The following is an 18,466-nucleotide window of genomic DNA, read 5'->3' on the forward strand; positions in this document are numbered from 1 at the left end:
AATACCCTCCTGGTACATTTACTTTAATTTATCATTTACGTTTCTTTCATGCCAGTCAGGGGCTGATTAAAAACTTAATGTGGCCCTGGAAATATATGAAAAGTGGCCTCATGTAGGTTGAAGTAAGTCAGCTATAAGCGGGGCCCAACACACACTGGGGGATATCAAATTGTTAGCATTAGCCACAATGGTAGTAAGCAAGACCAATGCAGCATGGTAAGCAGTCACAGCACCAGCAGAAGGATCGTGTCACAGTAGGTGGTGATCACACCAGTGGGTGAGGTATTGAGGTGGTATGCAGCACACCAGGGTGACAAGTACTTACATTAAATGATTACTACTACTTAATCCAACAGCAGAGAATTCCAAAGATTAGCACAGAATTGGTAAAAGGTCATTATAAACTAGATCATTCTTACTGGGGTCTCATCCATTGCTAAACACCCACTGGTCTCACATTTTTCCTTGCAGTGTAAAAGAAAACATAAATCACAATGCCTCTGTCTACCATTCCAGTGAGAGATATTCAATGCAAGGAGCATCCCAGTGACCCCCAAACAATGCCCAAGGAGCATCCCAGTGACCACTATACAATGCCCATAGCAACCAACCAGGTTCTAGCTATCATTTTATAGAATATATTTGATAAATGATAGCTAGAAGCTCATTGGTTGCTATGGACAATAAACTCCTTAGAAGGTTTTCTACATCTCTCCCTTGGGTATTGCCGCAATACCCAGCTGAGCACATATCGGGCACTTATGGTAGTGCCCAAATCTCAGGTTTTTTCCCCTCCATGTTGTAATGCTGGTAGGACAAGATGTGCCATTGGAGCTCTGTACTGGCATGGCGCTGTCCGGCTCAGATTAGGCCAAAGCTAAAAGAAAAAATCATGTTACAGAACATTGTTGTTAGCTAATATGGGGGGATATAGGTTACACATATAGGGCCTGATTCTGAGATTTACATAAATCTCTGATGTTTAATGATCTGCGCATGAGCGGGCACCGCAGTGCACACGCACAGATCTGGTCCCGTTACATCCTGAGTAACCTCAGGGTTACTCGATGTCCTATGTGCACGCAGATGATCCCGTGTTGCCCCTTCAGATGCAGCAGCACATTACAGAATCCTTGGCTACTTTTTTACTTAATACACCTCATGTAGCTTTTGCATAATTCTGCACAACTGCAGAGGTGCCATTAGCATCCACCTCTGAATCAGCCAAATAATTATATAGAGGCAGGGGCTTAACGAGAACTTTGTGGGCCCCACAGCAACATTTTTAAGCCCCTCCCCCAACTCAGGTCTCTAGAGAGAGAGTGGCAGCAGGGACAGAGACAGAGAGACTGACGGCAGGGACACAGAGAGAGGGTTCCGGCAGAGACATAGGGACAGAGATAGGAAGCAGGGATTTAGGTACAGAAAGAGGCATCAGAGGCATAGAAACAGATAGAGAGGAAGCAGGGACATAGAGACAGATAGAGGGTCAGCAGGGACTTAGGGAGACGCAGTTGGGACAAAGAGAGAGGCAGCAGGGATGTAGGAACAGATAGAGGCAGCAGGAACATAGAGACAGAGAGAGTGGCAGCAGGGACACAGAGAGAGAGTGCGGGCAAAGACAGAGTAAGGCAGCAGGGACTTAGGGACAGAAAGAGGCAACAGGGGCATAGAAACAGAGAGAGAGGCCGGAAGGACGTAGGGACAGAGAGTGGCAGCAGGGGCGTAGGGACAGAAAGAGAGGCAGCAGGGGTGAAGAAACAGTGAGAGAGGCAGCAGATATGTAGGGACAGATAGAGAGGTAATTGCAACATGCAATTGAAAGAGGCATTTGGCACAGTACCGATGAAATTTCTATTGGGAAAAAATTAGGATTTTGTATTCTATGTTTTAAAGGGACAGTACATGTCATAAAGGAAAATGACTATGGGGGTCATTCCGAGTTGATCGCTCGCTAGCAGTTTTTAGCAGCCGTGCAAACGCATTGTCGCCGCCCACCAGGGAGTGTATTTCCACTTAGCAGAAGTGCGAATGCTTGTGCAGCAGAGAGCCTGCAAAATCTTTTTGTGCAAAACAAGACCAGCCCTGTAGTTACTTATCCTGTGCATTGATTCTAATGACGGAGGGACCACTTTTGACATCACACACCCGCCCACCATATGCCCAGCCATGCCTGCATTTTCCCTGACACGCCTGCGTTTTTCTAAGCACTCTCTGAAAATGGTCAGTTGACACCCAGAAACGCCCACTTTCTGTCAATCACCTTGTGGCCGTCTGTGCGATTGGAATCGTTGCTATAACCAGTGCAAAACCACAATGGACTTTGTACCCGTACGACGCGCGTGCGCATTGCGGACCATATGCATGCGCAGATTAGCTGTTTTTTTCACTGATCGCCATGCAGCGAACAAAGGCAGCTAGCGATCAACTCGGAATGACCCCCTATATTTGATCATAGCACCATCTAAGGAATCACTCACCTTTTACATTTAATTTCTCAAGAGAAAGTATGCCTTTTTGCAGATAACTCAAAGGTATGCAACAGGGTAGACACACCGGGAGAGGTTTGTAGGAGGATCTAGGTAGACTGGTCAAGAATGTGGCCACTACAGTTTATTAGCACAAAGGCTAAATAAAGAATTAACAGCACAATAATGGAAACTACAGAGGAGGATTGGGACCAATATATATCAGGTCGAGTATCCCTTATCCAAAATGCTTGGGATCAGAAGCATTTTGGATAATGGATTATTCCATATTTTGGAATATTTAAACATTCCCCCCACACACACTATAATGCCCGATACAAGTAATGTGCCCCTGCCATTCTCACCTAATAATCTACCCCCTGCCACCCTCACCCATTCAACTTTCTCCTCACTCAGTCACCTAACCCCTTCCACCAGGGCCACCATCAGGGGGGGTACTGGGCGCACAGCAATCCTGGGTCCAGCCTCTGTGACAGAGAGGGGAGGGCCCGGGCAGCTCATGCCGCTTTCTGGCCACCGCCCATCCACCCACCACCATGCTCCGTCCGTCCTCCACCGTGCACCGTCCACCCGCAGTTAGGGTTGCCACCTAGTGCTCTATTGAAAATGTCCCTCCCAAGATGGTCACCGCTTCAGAGGAGACAGTTATTAAAGATACTAGATGAGGCCTCATAACTGTCTACTCTGAAGCGGCAGACATTTTTGGAGGGTCGTTTTCAGTAGTTTGAAAGCAGGCAGGTGCAAACAGTGCTGCAGTCCCTGCCTGGACATTAGAGTACTTGCATCTAGGTGAGGAGAGCGGCCACCAGCTCTGTACTTCCAGCAGCACAATCTGCTCCCAGCTCCAGCCAGCACAGAGAGTATGGTCAGGTCAGTAAGACAGAGGAGCTCAGAGTGCAGAGACACCCTGCCTCCGCTTACTGGCTGTTCCAACAGAAGGCCGGCACACTGCTGTGGTAATGGCACTACTGTATTTTCTCCTGTACAGTGTGCTGCTGTGTGACAGGGACACTGCTAGGTTGCCAGGAGCATGGCCCGGAGATATAAGAGGCCAGGCAGGTGAGCGAGCAGCATCGTGCTGCAGGTGAGATGCTGGGCGTGACGTGATGGAGTCGCTCCCGTCCTCACTGCTCTCTAGCTAGCTGTGCTATGTGTGCTGGGGGCTGTGCTGCTGGCCTGTGCTGTGAGCCTCCTCCTCAGCATCAGTCTGCTGGCCCTACTCCAACCCACTCCCATCCTCGCTCTCTGCTGATATCCGGAGCCCGTTCCTGCCCGCAGTGCTGCTGCTGGGGGTTGGTGGCTGCTGAGCTGGCCCCTGTTCATCCTACAGAGCTCGGACAAGGTGGGCTACATCCCAGAGCAGGGGCTGGAGCCGGATGGACACCTCTAACCTGGTCAGCATTCTGGCTCAATTTCCTGCTAACGGACCGCATGCGGCCCATGGGCCACAAGTTTAACATCCCTGCTGTATAGTTATTAGTGACAGAAGGGATGGGGGTAGGAGACAGGGATGGTCAAGAGATGCTGGGTTTTAAAAAGGGGGGAAGCTGCAAATGAAAGTAATGAAAACAGGTAATTGACAAGTGCCACCAACAGCGCCCCCTACCTTGCAGCGCTATGAGCAGAGGCAGACAGACTGAAGTAATACATTTGGTGTAGTTATGAAATACCAGAAACGATGACAGAGACAGACAAGTACAGTAGGCTACAGCAAAAAGTAAAACTGTCTGAAGTCATGAAAGGTAGTGGCATGGTTAGTAAATAATCCAGTCAGAGGCATTTGTTACGTTTTTAAAGATATTAATAAAATGATATTTAATCAATAAAATGTTTTGTATCAGAAATCTTTTGAGCCTCACTTTTTTGCCTTTCATTATCTGCAGCATTACCACTGCTCTTCTACTCATACAATGGGCCAAAGCCTACAGATAGTGAAGACATTCAACTCTGGGTGGTAGATGCCAGGTGGGTGCCAATAAAGGCGATGTGAGGAGGGGAGAATGGTTACAGAACACTGGGACACACAGCCTTGGCAGACAGTTCTTGTTATGGCATGTTTGTAATCTGGGCTGCCTGTAGCATTAGAGAGACAGCACCCCACCATTTACATTAGCTGCACTGCTTAGTGTGTGTCTGTGCATCTCCACCCCCTCCTGCACCTCACCTCTACTCTCGTCCATCCAATGGGGGCATAGATTCATCTTGTCTCTGGGGAAAAGGACAACGTACAGCTACTGCTAACTCACACAATAGCATATCTGTAACTTATAAAGAAGTCAAATCTACTTCAGTGTTGATTGAAATAGGCAATAGTATTTATTCACTACATAAACTAAGTCACGCTGCTCTGTCGTTAACCACCACCAACAGCTGCTATTTGTCAAGAGGTTAACCACGCCAACACCATTAACCCCTTAAGATTTTCCTTGAGGGTACCATGTCCATAGAATTATGCTCCCTTACAAACCACTCCACACTAGATTAGCCCAAAAGATTTGGAGGTAGAGAGAAGCTGTCACTTGTGAACTATCATCTACCCGTTACCTCTACACATCGATTCTGTATGTAATACCAGCTGACTGGATGCCGGCTGTCGTTATCCCAACAGCAGCGCCCCATCTGCCGGAATACCACAAGTGAGTCCCTCGAGGGCTCGCTGCGCTCACCACGCATCGGGCCCTGTGGCGAGCGACCACTTGGTTGGTGGCATGGACCCACCAACCGAGTGGGAATTACGGACGGGTGTCGGCATTCTGACCTCCGGTAAAATGTCCTCTGTCGGGATTACGGTGCCAGTATCCTGACCGCCGGGATCCCAACAGCCGGCATTGTGACTGCATCCCACATATGTCCTCTATGAACCAAACCCAACAATTATTTGCCCTTTAATTTACAATACTCTATTACACCCTTAGGGGTACATTTACTAAGCAGTGATAAGAGCGGTGAAGTGAACCAGTGGAGAAGTTGCCCATGGCAACCAATCAGCACTGAAGTAACATCTATAATTGGCATACTATAAAATGATACAGAGCTGCTGATTGGTTGATGGGGAAATTTCTCTACTGGCTCACTTCTCCGCTCTTATCACTGCTTAGTAAATGTTCCCCTTAGTCACATATTGCAATATCTGTCTTATTCCTCTATCACAAATATTTGCTTGTTCCAAGGTTTTCTTAATATTTCTGTGTTAGAAATAGTGACCCCCCCCCCCCCCCCCTTTGTTCTGTATTAAAAACAGTTGACTTTATTGGTTAAACTGGACCATATTGTAAGTAGGGTAAATAAGATTCTTGCCTCCTAAGAGGATTTCAGAGGTTAGCATTGCTACATAGCGCTGCTCAGCCATGGGTTCAAATCCAAACAGGGCCCTATCTGTGAGGCATGTGCATACTCCTCCAGTGTTTGCATAGTTTTCTTAGATGCACCAAATATATAATGATAAGTTAAATTGCTACAGACAAAATTTACCCAAATGTGTGTGTTCATTTGTGTGTTTCCGTGTAGTATGGAATACAAATTGAAGCTACATTATCTGTGTATCATGTACAGGTATGTAGACATATATAAATAACTTTTAATAAGTGGAAACAATAACTGCGACCCAAGCACTAATTCCCACAGAGGTCATTTGACCATTTTTGTTATGCCCATCCACTCCCCTGATCATCCATATATCCTCACAAGAGTACTTTTATTGTTCTGTTATACAATATATTTTCTAAAATCTATTTTATTGAATTTCATGCTTGTGCTCTACTATATACTATAGGAAACATCAAAAAATACTTTGCCATGGTAGTAAGTGAACAGTAATGCACATTGCAGTTTGTTTGAGGGGCAATGAAGCGCATGTGTGAGGTTAACTGAGGACATGAGTAGTGTGGAGGCACCATACAGAGGCTTGTCACTCAATACAGAACCTTAACATCAGTGCTTTCAAAGTGAATTTAAAAAACATAGAGAAAAGGGAGTTTTAAACTAAGAATAATATTTTTTTTTAAAACAGAGCAAACAGATCTGATTTAATTTTAAAATTTACAAATTAAATCTATTATTATAATTGGTCACTTTAAATTCATTGATGTTCGAATAATTTACTCTTGTCCCGATGTCTGTCCTTCAGTCTTCTAATATTTACATACACTATATGTTCAATTAGAATTTAGTTACAAAAATGATCACAAAAAATGTGCATATGTTCTAATTATTACTCTAATCAAGTATGTAAATATAAGTATGTTTTATTTGGCGTGAGTCAACTGCTCATACTACCAATATAGCAGCTGCCAACAAAGCATATTCTATTATATTATTGAATATCTCATTTTAATACACTGTAATTTATATATACATGTCATGTAGATCTTAATCTGCAGTGTCCTGTATTTTTCTCTCTGACACGCCACGATATGTGGTTCCTATACTAACTAGATTGCTCATCCTTTAGCTCCATGAACAAAGCAGCCTTGTAGACTTCTAAGCAGCTGCCATGGGCACAGCAAGCTTACATGTAGAGCAACATGTATTCTCTATCATACATAGGAAGATATCAGCAAAATACACGTACACAGCACTGTAGGCAGCATATCAAGTTTGGGTCTCATGAGAAGAATTAATCTGAGACATGTATTATACAACACAAAGTTATATGACTGCAGTCTGTTTCAAAGCAACTGAGAACTGTAAGACTGCAAGTAGATGATGAGATCACTACAATAATGCTACAGAACTTAAATCCTTAGTTTGATTTAGTTGTGGTGTTGGAAGCAAACACAACCAAGTTAACTACAGACACAGTCAGTGCAAAGCTGCTGCTGTTCCAAGAATGTGTGCCTTGTGAATCAACCACTGAGAGTACTATATTACATACAAAGGGCGGGATTCAAATCTTGCAGCTCCCCTCCCACCCCAATCACGCCCGCCGGCAGTATTCAAATGTTACTGCCGATGGGCGTGATATCAGCATTTCAGCTTGCCACCCCCTGGGGTGGTGAGCTAAAATGCATGAAAAGTGACCTGTTTGGACGCCCAAACGGGACTTTTCGCAATCGCACCCATGACTTTAGTCAGGTTTAACTGCTTTACGTGGCTAAACCCATCTCTTATGGGCACGATCAGCGCGATAACAGGGGGCCATAGAATATTGCCCCGCGATCTCCTGTCACGTTAGACGGGAGATCAGGGGCAATAAAAGATTTGAATTCCGCCCATTGAGTGAGAATCTCAGAAAATGTAAGTTCGAGTTCTTCATACAGTATGTTACAAAGCATTTAGGTTCTAGCAAAGAAACATTATTGCTATGCAGGATAAGAAATACAATGGCAAAGACACATAAGCCCCTTCGGAGTTAACCACAGAAAAAAATTGTTGGTATATCGATTCATGAGCAACAAGACATTTCAGCTGCAATGAGGAGGGGTTCACTGCATAGTAACTGGACTTTGGATATCAGTATATAGCCAGAGCTTCTGGTTATAAAGTACTCACCATTCATTCATCAGTCTGAGACTGTGTTCATAATATAACACACTTTGGGACATTTTTTAATACCTCTTTCAGAATCCCAAGGACAATAAGTTGCTTCTATATGTAGTTTTAGCAGTGTGAGACATTCTTAAAGGGGTATCATCCCTATTAATTACTTCAAATGTGATATTTTTTTATGTAAATATATATTTGTATAGATTATTGAATATTTTATATGTATGATACATATTCATTAAATTGTTTAACTTATATGTCTTGACATATTTCTGCCGTACCAATTATTGTGGTACTGTATTTTTTATGAGCGCTTTTCCTTATACATTTTCTTATGCAGAAATATTATGCAAAATAGTTAGCGTTCACTAACCGTGTAGTGAATGCTACACAGTTAGTAGAGAGGCTGCGTACATGCTAATATGTGGGATTGTACACCTGGGTGTAAAGCTGGAATAGCCAGAATTTTTTATATTTGAAACCATAGAATCAAACTTTTACCTCCATTGAACAGAGTTTCATTTTACCAATGTTCAAACAAGAACCTTTGCTATAATATAATAATATAATAAAAATCTAGATGTTAGGTTATTATAATTTACCTTGGAGTCTAGGCAGTATACGTGCATTGGTGCACCAATTATACATTTGTATAGCGACTATCTTCATTGTTGGACAGTACACATTCAGGCACTGTAGCTAGGACAGCAAATGGTCATTGGACATGTGAGCATAGCTAGATTTACCCATGAGGTGTGCGCACTGATACTACAGAAATATAGTACACTCATGAGAAAGTTGTGAAAAATTCTTTCACATTTCTTATTTTATTAACTTGTAAACCCCACCAATGATATAATGCAAGAGAGTGCCCTTTCTTCATTTGCTTCTGTGAGTAGATTGTCTGAGTACAGCTGAAGTCCCCTGGCCAGGAAAAGGGCTTCACATATGTTTTATCACCTTTTAAATGTTAATTATATTAATAACTTGTCTATGGAAAGCAACTATATTAATAAAGACATCATTTTCTTGCTTAAGAGAGGCAAAAAAAAAAAAAACATTCCACCTAATAAGAATCCTTCTGAAGATGTACTCACAACTTTTTCATTTTACTTTGGAAACTAAACTCAAGATACTAAATTACCCTTCAGCCTTTATCTCAAACAATGTTCTGGCTTACAACCTTACACAGCGCTCATAGGTGCAGTTGCTCAGTTAATTAAAGATGTACAATTTAGACAATTTTAAAAGGCTTCATGCTAGAAAATGAATTTAAAATTGTTCAATAGTAGCAAAAGGTAATGCAAATAGTAAAAAAAAGCTGAAAGCCAAGACTAATGCAATTAATATTAGTATTACTCCATAAATAGTACTCTGATTATCCTATATAATAAAAGGCTACAGGAGGAATTCAAGTGTTTTGCACGCCGGCGACCACTAGATGGCACCCGATGGAGCAATTCAGGTGCTGCTCCATTCAGACGCGCACAGCCACCGCCACTGACATTACTGTTATGCTGTTCCGTCATTTTGACAGGCTAGTAACTACTGTAGTTTCATATAAAATCAATGTTTTCTTGTATACTGTATGTTATTTTCTGATGATTCTCGCATATCAGTTGCACCATTCTGCATTCTCCACTGTAGGGCATAGTGTAAATAAACTCACATGACCTAGGTCTTCCTACCTCAGTCTCAGTCAGCACCAGACACAGAACCTGACCCTCAGTTCAGTTACTTACTAAACTGGTCAGCCTTCATTTCTATATTAGATAAATAAAGTGAAAAAACATACAGTATTTACTTATTTATTGAAAGGAGGGAAAAGGTAGGGTGGTGCAGAAAAAACAACCACATACACAATATCACCATCTTGCCCAAATAATCCAATAAAAGGTGTAGATGGGGAGCAACTGCCAGCCCATCACCAAGATTTCAAGGCCTAGATGGGGGCCAACTGTCCTACTAATGACACTCAAAAAGGTCTACTATAGGACCATAGTGTCGCTGATATCAACCAAATTCTGAGGATTTGTCTTCTTCTAAAATCCAGACCTAAACAATTAATATGATGATAAGCTTCAGTTAAATTAATGAATGTAACAGAAAAATTGCATAAGGGAAATTAGGTCCTTATTCAGGTTGGTTACCAAACCAAGAAATTCCTGTTTAGAAATATTTAGCAAATTAGAAATGTATTAGCAATAACCAGGGTTGTACTGGCCAACAGGGGAATAGGGGAAACCCCTGGTCGGCCCCACTGTCTAGGGCCCCACTTTCTCTTCTAGGGATCAGGTTCCAGACTGTACACTTTAATTATACATTATGCATATGGTGCTTTATAGTGCACAGGACTGTTCTGTATTTTCTACAGTGCATTACTGTTATTAATCTGGTACATTATCAAGCATGCACTAGCAGTTTTTACGATAAGTATTTGTCAAGGGGCCCAGACCATGCACTCAGTAATGATTAGCCAAACCTCTGTGGCAGCTGGCCACACCCCCTCTGGAGACTGGCCACATCCCTAAATATGGGCCCCTACCACTGAATTACTGGTGGACCCTTCATACCCCAGTCCGACACTGGCAATAACCAATCAAACCAACTTGCAAGTACTGTACTTTCAATAGAAACAATGCAACACAGAGATTTACAAAGAATCATGTGTGGAATATCATTGCTCTAAAGTAGAAGTAGTTAACAAACAGCAAAGAAACAAATCCTAAACCATGTGTAAAAATAGCAACAGCAGACGTGGATGCCCCCTACACATGCCTATTCTCAGTGCCAAATCTGTACCAACCTTCTCTCCAGGAAACAAAAACTTTACATTAAAGATGCTATACAGAAAATGCTGTAAAATGTAATGTACACATTAACAAGTACATAAACTATAGACATCAGATTCACATTACAGTTTCCAGGTTGTAGACTGTTGGTTTGTAAAATTAAAAACGTATTAGGAAATAATTTGCAACGGGGGCCCTGAGATTTCAAATGCCTAGGGGCCTCCACGTGGTTTAATCTCACACTGGATACGTGAGATATACTGCATGATATATAGTAGTGCAGGTCGGATACAGTGCAGGATACAGTGCGGGTCACAGTGTGTCAGATACAGTGTGGGTCACAGTGCGCGTCAGATACAGTACTCACCTGATACACTGTGGGTTGGATACAGTGCAGGTTACAGTACAGGTCAGATACACCAAAAGTGCACTTACTGTGATAGGGGGTGCCAGTGATGTCCTCAGTGTAGGAGGTGCTGGCAATGTTGACAGTGCGGGGATGCGGCAATGTCCTTAGTGTGGAGATGCCAGCAGTGTCGGCAGCGCGAGGGTGCCGGTGGTGTCCTCAGCGTGTGGTGCTGACAGTATCCTCAGTGTGAAGGTGCCAGTAGTGTCGGCATTGTGGGGGTGTCAGTGGGGTCCTCAGTGCAGGGGTACCAGTGGTGTCCTTAGTACGGGGGTGATGGCAGTGTCGGCAGTGTCCTCACTGCGTGGGGCAGCAGTCCAGGGGTGCCGGCAGCAGCTGCAACATAGGGGGGATGCCGGTGGTGCCCTCAGTGCCGAGCCGGTGGCCAGTATCCCCATTTCTGTGCTGCCCATTGAAGTCTATGGGCAATCGCTTATTGGCTGAGGGTTGTAACAGACAGCTTTCACAGTCAATCAGCGGTCAGCTCATTAAATTTGGCATCCAAGGCAAAACCCGTGAGATCCAACAGCAGAATCACAAGGTTTTGCCTCAAATAAGGATCTGGGGCAGGAAGGGAGATCCGATGTGTGAAATCCCAACAGCAGGAGGTAAGTATGTTCCTCACACAGCCTAAAACAACCCCCCTTCCCCCTGGATTGCACCTAAACCTATCTCCCCCCCCACGCCCTAAGCCTAACCAGCCCGCTAAACTTATGGTTGGGATGCCAGCGTCAGTCTCCTGGTCCTGTTGGGATTCCAGAGTTGGCATTCTGACAGGTGTCATGATTCCGGTGTCAGTATTATGACTTCCAGGATCCTGGCAGTCGGCATCTTAACCGCATCCCCTGCACTAAGAGGTCTGACAGTTACATTTTCTATAAAGGCAAAGGCGCTATGATCCTGGAGATCTGCGCATGCACTGTAGACACTGGCATAAAGGCGGAGGGGTCAATCCTATTAGATGCGATGATATCGCGGGTGCTAATCATCGCGGCAGTGGCTGCACTTTACGGCAGCCCGAATTCGCATAAAAGTGCTCGCTGCCCCATAGGGCTCCGAGCACTTTGGTAATAATTCAGCCTGAAATCAGACCACAAAGGGTGCGAGGTCGGGTGCCGTGGTCAGCACCCTTTGTGGTTAATAGGATAGATACCAGAGTTTACTCACTGCCAGAGAGGAGGGTGCCTGCACGGAGCCTGCATGTGGGCCCTCTTTCTCCTAAAACACCCCTGCTGGATTGTATGTATGTTATGTAATATGTACATATGTAATGCAGTATAAATAAGTAACTTTATAGAGTTAGGCTGTAGGGGAGAGAGTCTAAAAAAAAAATTTTTTGTATAAAATATATTCTCTCATATGAACAATATAAGTGGTCAGAAAAAGGTTAAATATCCCAAATTAAATATATATATATATATATATATATATATATATATATACAGATGTAGCAATGCTCATTATGGCTACATCTAGGTATGCGCCTTGTTTGCCGCTACCGTGTGCATACCTGGCATGCGTTTTAGTCACACCCGCGCCCATTAAAAAAGTATTGAGTGGCATATGCTGCAGCTCGGTGCGGCAGGGTGCAGGTGCTACTAGGTGCGCTGAGTGTGCACGTATTACCGCTGCAAAGCCACAATGAGCATGGCTACATCTGTCATATGCCCAGTAGGAGACAGACATGAGCTTTCTAAGCAAACATTATCCCTCTTCATGTTAAGATGCCTGTCACTTCTTGCTGGCAGCTGATTTCTGGACTATGGCCCGGTGCACTAATTGAGCATTTGCCTATGTAGCCTTGGGTCAAGTGGGCACCTGCAGTGCAGACCCTGCACCCAAGAGAGATTTGCCACTCTGGCAATATATTTGGAAAGATAGTGCAGAAAAAATAGATAGTAAAGACTCTGACACTTATTAATATTCAGTAAACAAGAAATTAGAGCATCTGCAAACTAAATAAAAGAAAACTAGGAATTTATTGAATAGCCATTAAATGTAAGTGGTATGGTACAGTGCAGCAGCTGATTAAGTCCAATTGCCTAATGGTGGGTATCATAGTGAAACCATTGACTCTCTCATTTGAATGATGGTTGGTAAGGCAATCCATAATTTCATAAGAAGAACAAATGAAAATATGTCTGAGCTGTTCGTTTCTTTCTCTTAGGTAATTTTTGTTTCCCAATTTCACAAAAAAAGCAGAAAGGTTAATAATTTAAAACCATAAGATGTATGAAGAAATAGCAGGTGTTTAAAGCAGCATGATTCCACAAATTAAATAGATCTTTCACAATTACAAATTATAATGAAACTTTTGTCGATGTTGTTTATGTCTAATATTATTCCGCTTTAGTTGTGACCTGTGGAGATGATTAGTAAATTAGCCCGATATCCTTTTGCATAATTCATTGCAATTGTAACATCCTTGATTGTCTGGATGCAGATGCGCTAAGTGCTCTTTTTTGTTTAGATTGTTGTCTTCATTGATTTATTCAGTGCTGGAAAGAGAACACTTGAAGAAGGGGGCGTGTCAGCTTTCCTAATTGTGTCAATTTCCAGAATCTGCCAATGGTAAATTCTACAAAAGACTCCTAAAGATTTATTTCTATTGTCTTGAGTATGCAACTTTGATGTGTACATTATTATATTCATGCTGCAATGTTAATTTCTATAGATCCTTTGTAGAACCAAACAAAATACAATGAAATGTATATTTGCATGAACATAATAAAATAAAAATGGGAAATATGTTTACAAGGTGGTCCTATCGCTCTGGTCAAGTTGACCCATACTGTACATGGCCGGCTTTAAAAAAGGTAATCTATTTAAGCATATTACACTGTTCTTGTACTTTCTGATAGTTGTAACTGCAATTTTCTGCACTCATTAGGGTTAATTCATCAAGCTACCAACCTGTGGTCCCATAGCACAAATGCCATTTGGTGACATTTGTTGACATGTACTGTAGTTATATGGTTAAATGCTTACAAGCTGTCTCTTAACTGAGTGTTATTGTGCATGACTAATCAGCCTTAATAACATCAGCCTACTGCCGGACAGAAGTCTACGGGGACCATATTGTCGTCACTGGAACAATGGAGTCGGTGCCCCTTTAGGGCCGGCACCCAGCAGCAACCGACGCCATTTTCTCTGGTACTTCCACCACTGCTCAAGACTGAACGGGTGAAATACTTACCACCATATTAGATTTAGAGATGAGCGCCTGAAATTTTTCGGGTTTTGTGTTTTGGTTTTGGGTTCGGTTCCGCGGCCGTGTTTTGGGTTCGACCGCGTTTTGGCAAAACCTCACCAAATTTTTTTTGTCGGATTCGGGTGTGTTTTGGATTCGGGTGTTTTTTTCAAAAAACCCTAAAAAACAGCTTAAATCATAGAATTTGGGGGTCATTTTGATCCCATATTATTATTAACCTCAAAAACCATAATTTCCACTCATTTTCAGTCTATTCTGAATACCTCACACCTCACAATATTATTTTTAGTCCTAAAATTTGCACCGAGGTCGCTGGATGACTAAACTAAGCGACCCTAGTGGCCGACACAAACACCTGGCCCATCTAGGAGTGGCACTGCAGTGTCACGCAGGATGTCCCTTCCAAAAAACCCTCCCCAAACAGCACATGACGCAAAGAAAAAAAGAGGCGCAATGAGGTAGCTGACTGTGTGAGTAAGATAAGCGACCCTAGTGGCCGACACAAACACCGGGCCCATTTAGGAGTGGCACTGCAGTGTCACGCAGGATGTCCCTTCCAAAAAACCCTCCCCAAACAGCACATGACGCAAAGAAAAAAAGAGGCGCAATGAGGTAGCTGACTGTGTGAGTAAGATAAGCGACCCTAGTGGCCGACACAAACACCGGGCCCATTTAGGAGTGGCACTGCAGTGTCACGCAGGATGTCCCTTCCAAAAAACCCTCCCCAAACAGCACATGACGCAAAGAAAAAAAGAGGCGCAATGAGGTAGCTGACTGTGTGAGTAAGATAAGCGACCCTAGTGGCCGACACAAACACCGGGCCCATTTAGGAGTGGCACTGCAGTGTCACGCAGGATGTCCCTTCCAAAAAACCCTCCCCAAACAGCACATGACGCAAAGAAAAAAAGAGGCGCAATGAGGTAGCTGACTGTGTGAGTAAGATAAGCGACCCTAGTGGCCGACACAAACACCGGGCCCATTTAGGAGTGGCACTGCAGTGTCACGCAGGATGTCCCTTCCAAAAAACCCTCCCCAATCAGCACATGACGCAAAGAAAAAAAGAGGCGCAATGAGGTAGCTGTGTGAGTAAGATTAGCGACCCTAGTGGCCGACACAAACACCGGGCCCATTTAGGAGTGGCACTGCAGTGTCACGCAGGATGTCCCTTCCAAAAAACCCTCCCCAATCAGCACATGACGCAAAGAAAAAAAGAGGCGCAATGAGGTAGCTGTGTGAGTAAGATTAGCGACCCTAGTGGCCGACACAAACACCGGGCCCATTTAGGAGTGGCACTGCAGTGTCACGCAGGATGTCCCTTCCAAAAAACCCTCCCCAATCAGCACATGACGCAAAGAAAAAAAGAGGCGCAATGAGGTAGCTGTGTGAGTAAGATTAGCGACCCTAGTGGCCGACACAAACACCGGGCCCATTTAGGAGTGGCACTGCAGTGTCACGTAGGATGTCCCTTCCAAAAAACCCTCCCCAATCAGCACATGATGCAAAGAAAAAAAGAGGCGCAATGAGGTAGCTGTGTGAGTAAGATTAGCGACCCTAGTGGCCGACACAAACACCGGGCCCATTTAGGAGTGGCACTGCAGTGTCACGCAGGATGTCCCTTCCAAAAAACCCTCCCCAAACAGCACATGACGCAAAGAAAAATAAAAGAAAAAAGAGGTGCAAGATGGAATTGTCCTTGGGCCCTCCCACCCACCCTTATGTTGTATAAACAGGACATGCACACTTTAACCAACCCATCATTTCAGTGACAGGGTCTGCCACACGACTGTGACTGAAATGACGGGATGGTTTGGACCCCCACCAAAAAAGAAGCAATTAATCTCTCCTTGCACAAACTGGCTCTACAGAGGCAAGATGTCCACCTCATCATCATCCTCCGATATATCACCGTGTACATCCCCCTCCTCACAGATTATCAATTCGTCCCCACTGGAATCCACCATCTCAGCTCCCTGTGTACTTTGTGGAGGCAATTGCTGCTGGTCAATGTCTCCGCGGAGGAATTGATTATAATTCATTTTAATGAACATCATCTTCTCCACATTTTCTGGATGTAACCTCGTACGCCGATTGCTGACAAGGTGAGCGGCGGCACTAAACACTCTTTCGGAGTACACACTTGTGGGAGGGCAACTTAGGTAGAATAAAGCCAGTTTGTGCAAGGGCCTCCAAATTGCCTCTTTTTCCTGCCAGTATAAGTACGGACTGTGTGACGTGCCTACTTGGATGCGGTCACTCATATAATCCTCCACCATTCTTTCAATGGGGAGAGAATCATATGCAGTGCCAGTAGACGACATGTCCGTATCCGTAATCGTTGTCAGGTCCTTCAGTCCGGACCAGATGTCAGCATCAGCAGTCGCTCCAGACTGCCCTGCATCACCGCCAGCGGGTGGGCTCGGAATTCTGAGCCTTTTCCTCGCACCCCCAGTTGCGGGAGAATGTGAAGGAGGAGATGTTGACAGGTCGCGTTCCGCTTGACTTGACAATTTTCTCACCAGCAGGTCTTTCAACCCCAGCAGACTTGTGTCTGCCGGAAAGAGAGATCCAAGGTAGGCTTTAAATCTAGGATCGAGCACGGTGGCCAAAATGTAGTGCTCTGATTTCAACAGATTGACCACCCGTGAATCCTTGTTAAGCGAATTAAGGGCTCCATCCACAAGTCCCACATGCCTAGCGGAATCGCTCCGTGTTAGCTCCTCCTTCAATGTCTCCAGCTTCTTCTGCAAAAGCCTGATGAGGGGAATGACCTGACTCAGGCTGGCAGTGTCTGAACTGACTTCACGTGTGGCAAGTTCAAAGGGCATCAGAACCTTGCACAACGTTGAAATCATTCTCCACTGCGCTTGAGACAGGTGCATTCCACCTCCTATATCGTGCTCAATTGTATAGGCTTGAATGGCCTTTTGCTGCTCCTCCAACCTCTGAAGCATATAGAGGGTTGAATTCCACCTCGTTACCACTTCTTGCTTCAGATGATGGCAGGGCAGGTTCAGTAGTTTTTGGTGGTGCTCCAGTCTTCTGTACGTGGTGCCTGTACGCCGAAAGTGTCCCGCAATTCTTCTGGCCACCGACAGCATCTCTTGCACGCCCCTGTCGTTTTTTAAATAATTCTGCACCACCAAATTCAAGGTATGTGCAAAACATGGGACGTGCTGGAATTTGCCCATATTTAATGCACACACAATATTGCTGGCGTTGTCCGATGCCACAAATCCACAGGAGAGTCCAATTGGGGTAAGCCATTCCGCGATGATCTTCCTCAGTTGCCGTAAGAGGTTTTCAGCTGTGTGCGTATTCTGGAAACCGGTGATACAAAGCGTAGCCTGCCTAGGAAAGAGTTGGCGTTTGCGAGATGCTGCTACTGGTGCCGCCGCTGCTGTTCTTGCGGCGGGAGTCCATACATCTACCCAGTGGGCTGTCACAGTCATATAGTCCTGACCCTGCCCTGCTCCACTTGTCCACATGTCCGTGGTTAAGTGGACATTGGGTATAGCTGCATTTTTTAGGACACTGGTGACTCTTTTTCTGAGGTCTGTGTAAATTTTCGGTATCGCCTGCCTAGAGAAATGGAACCTAGATGGTATTTGGTACCGGGGACACAGTACCTCCAACAAGTCTCTAGTTGGCTCTGCAGTAATGATGGATACCGGAACCACGGTTCTCACCACCCAGGATGCCAAGGCCTCAGTTATCCGCTTTGCAGTAGGATGACTGCTGTGATATTTCATCTTCCTCGCAAAGGACTGTTGGACAGTCAATTGCTTGGTGGAAGTAGTAAAAGTGGTCTTACGACTTCCCCTCTGGGATGACCATCGACTCCCAGCAGCAACAACAGCAGCGCCAGCAGCAGTAGGCGTTACACGCAAGGATGCATCGGAGGAATCCCAGGCAGGAGAGGAATCGTCAGAATTGCCAGTGACATGGCCTGCAGGACTATTGGCATTCCTGGGGAAGGAGGAAATTGACACTGAGGGAGTTGGTGGGGTGGTTTGCGTGAGCTTGGTTACAAGAGGAAGGGATTTACTGGTCAGTGGACTGCTTCCGCTGTCACCCAAAGTTTTTG

This window comes from Pseudophryne corroboree, chromosome 1 (assembly GCF_028390025.1).
Source record: "Pseudophryne corroboree isolate aPseCor3 chromosome 1, aPseCor3.hap2, whole genome shotgun sequence".
NCBI lineage: Eukaryota > Metazoa > Chordata > Amphibia > Anura > Myobatrachidae > Pseudophryne > Pseudophryne corroboree.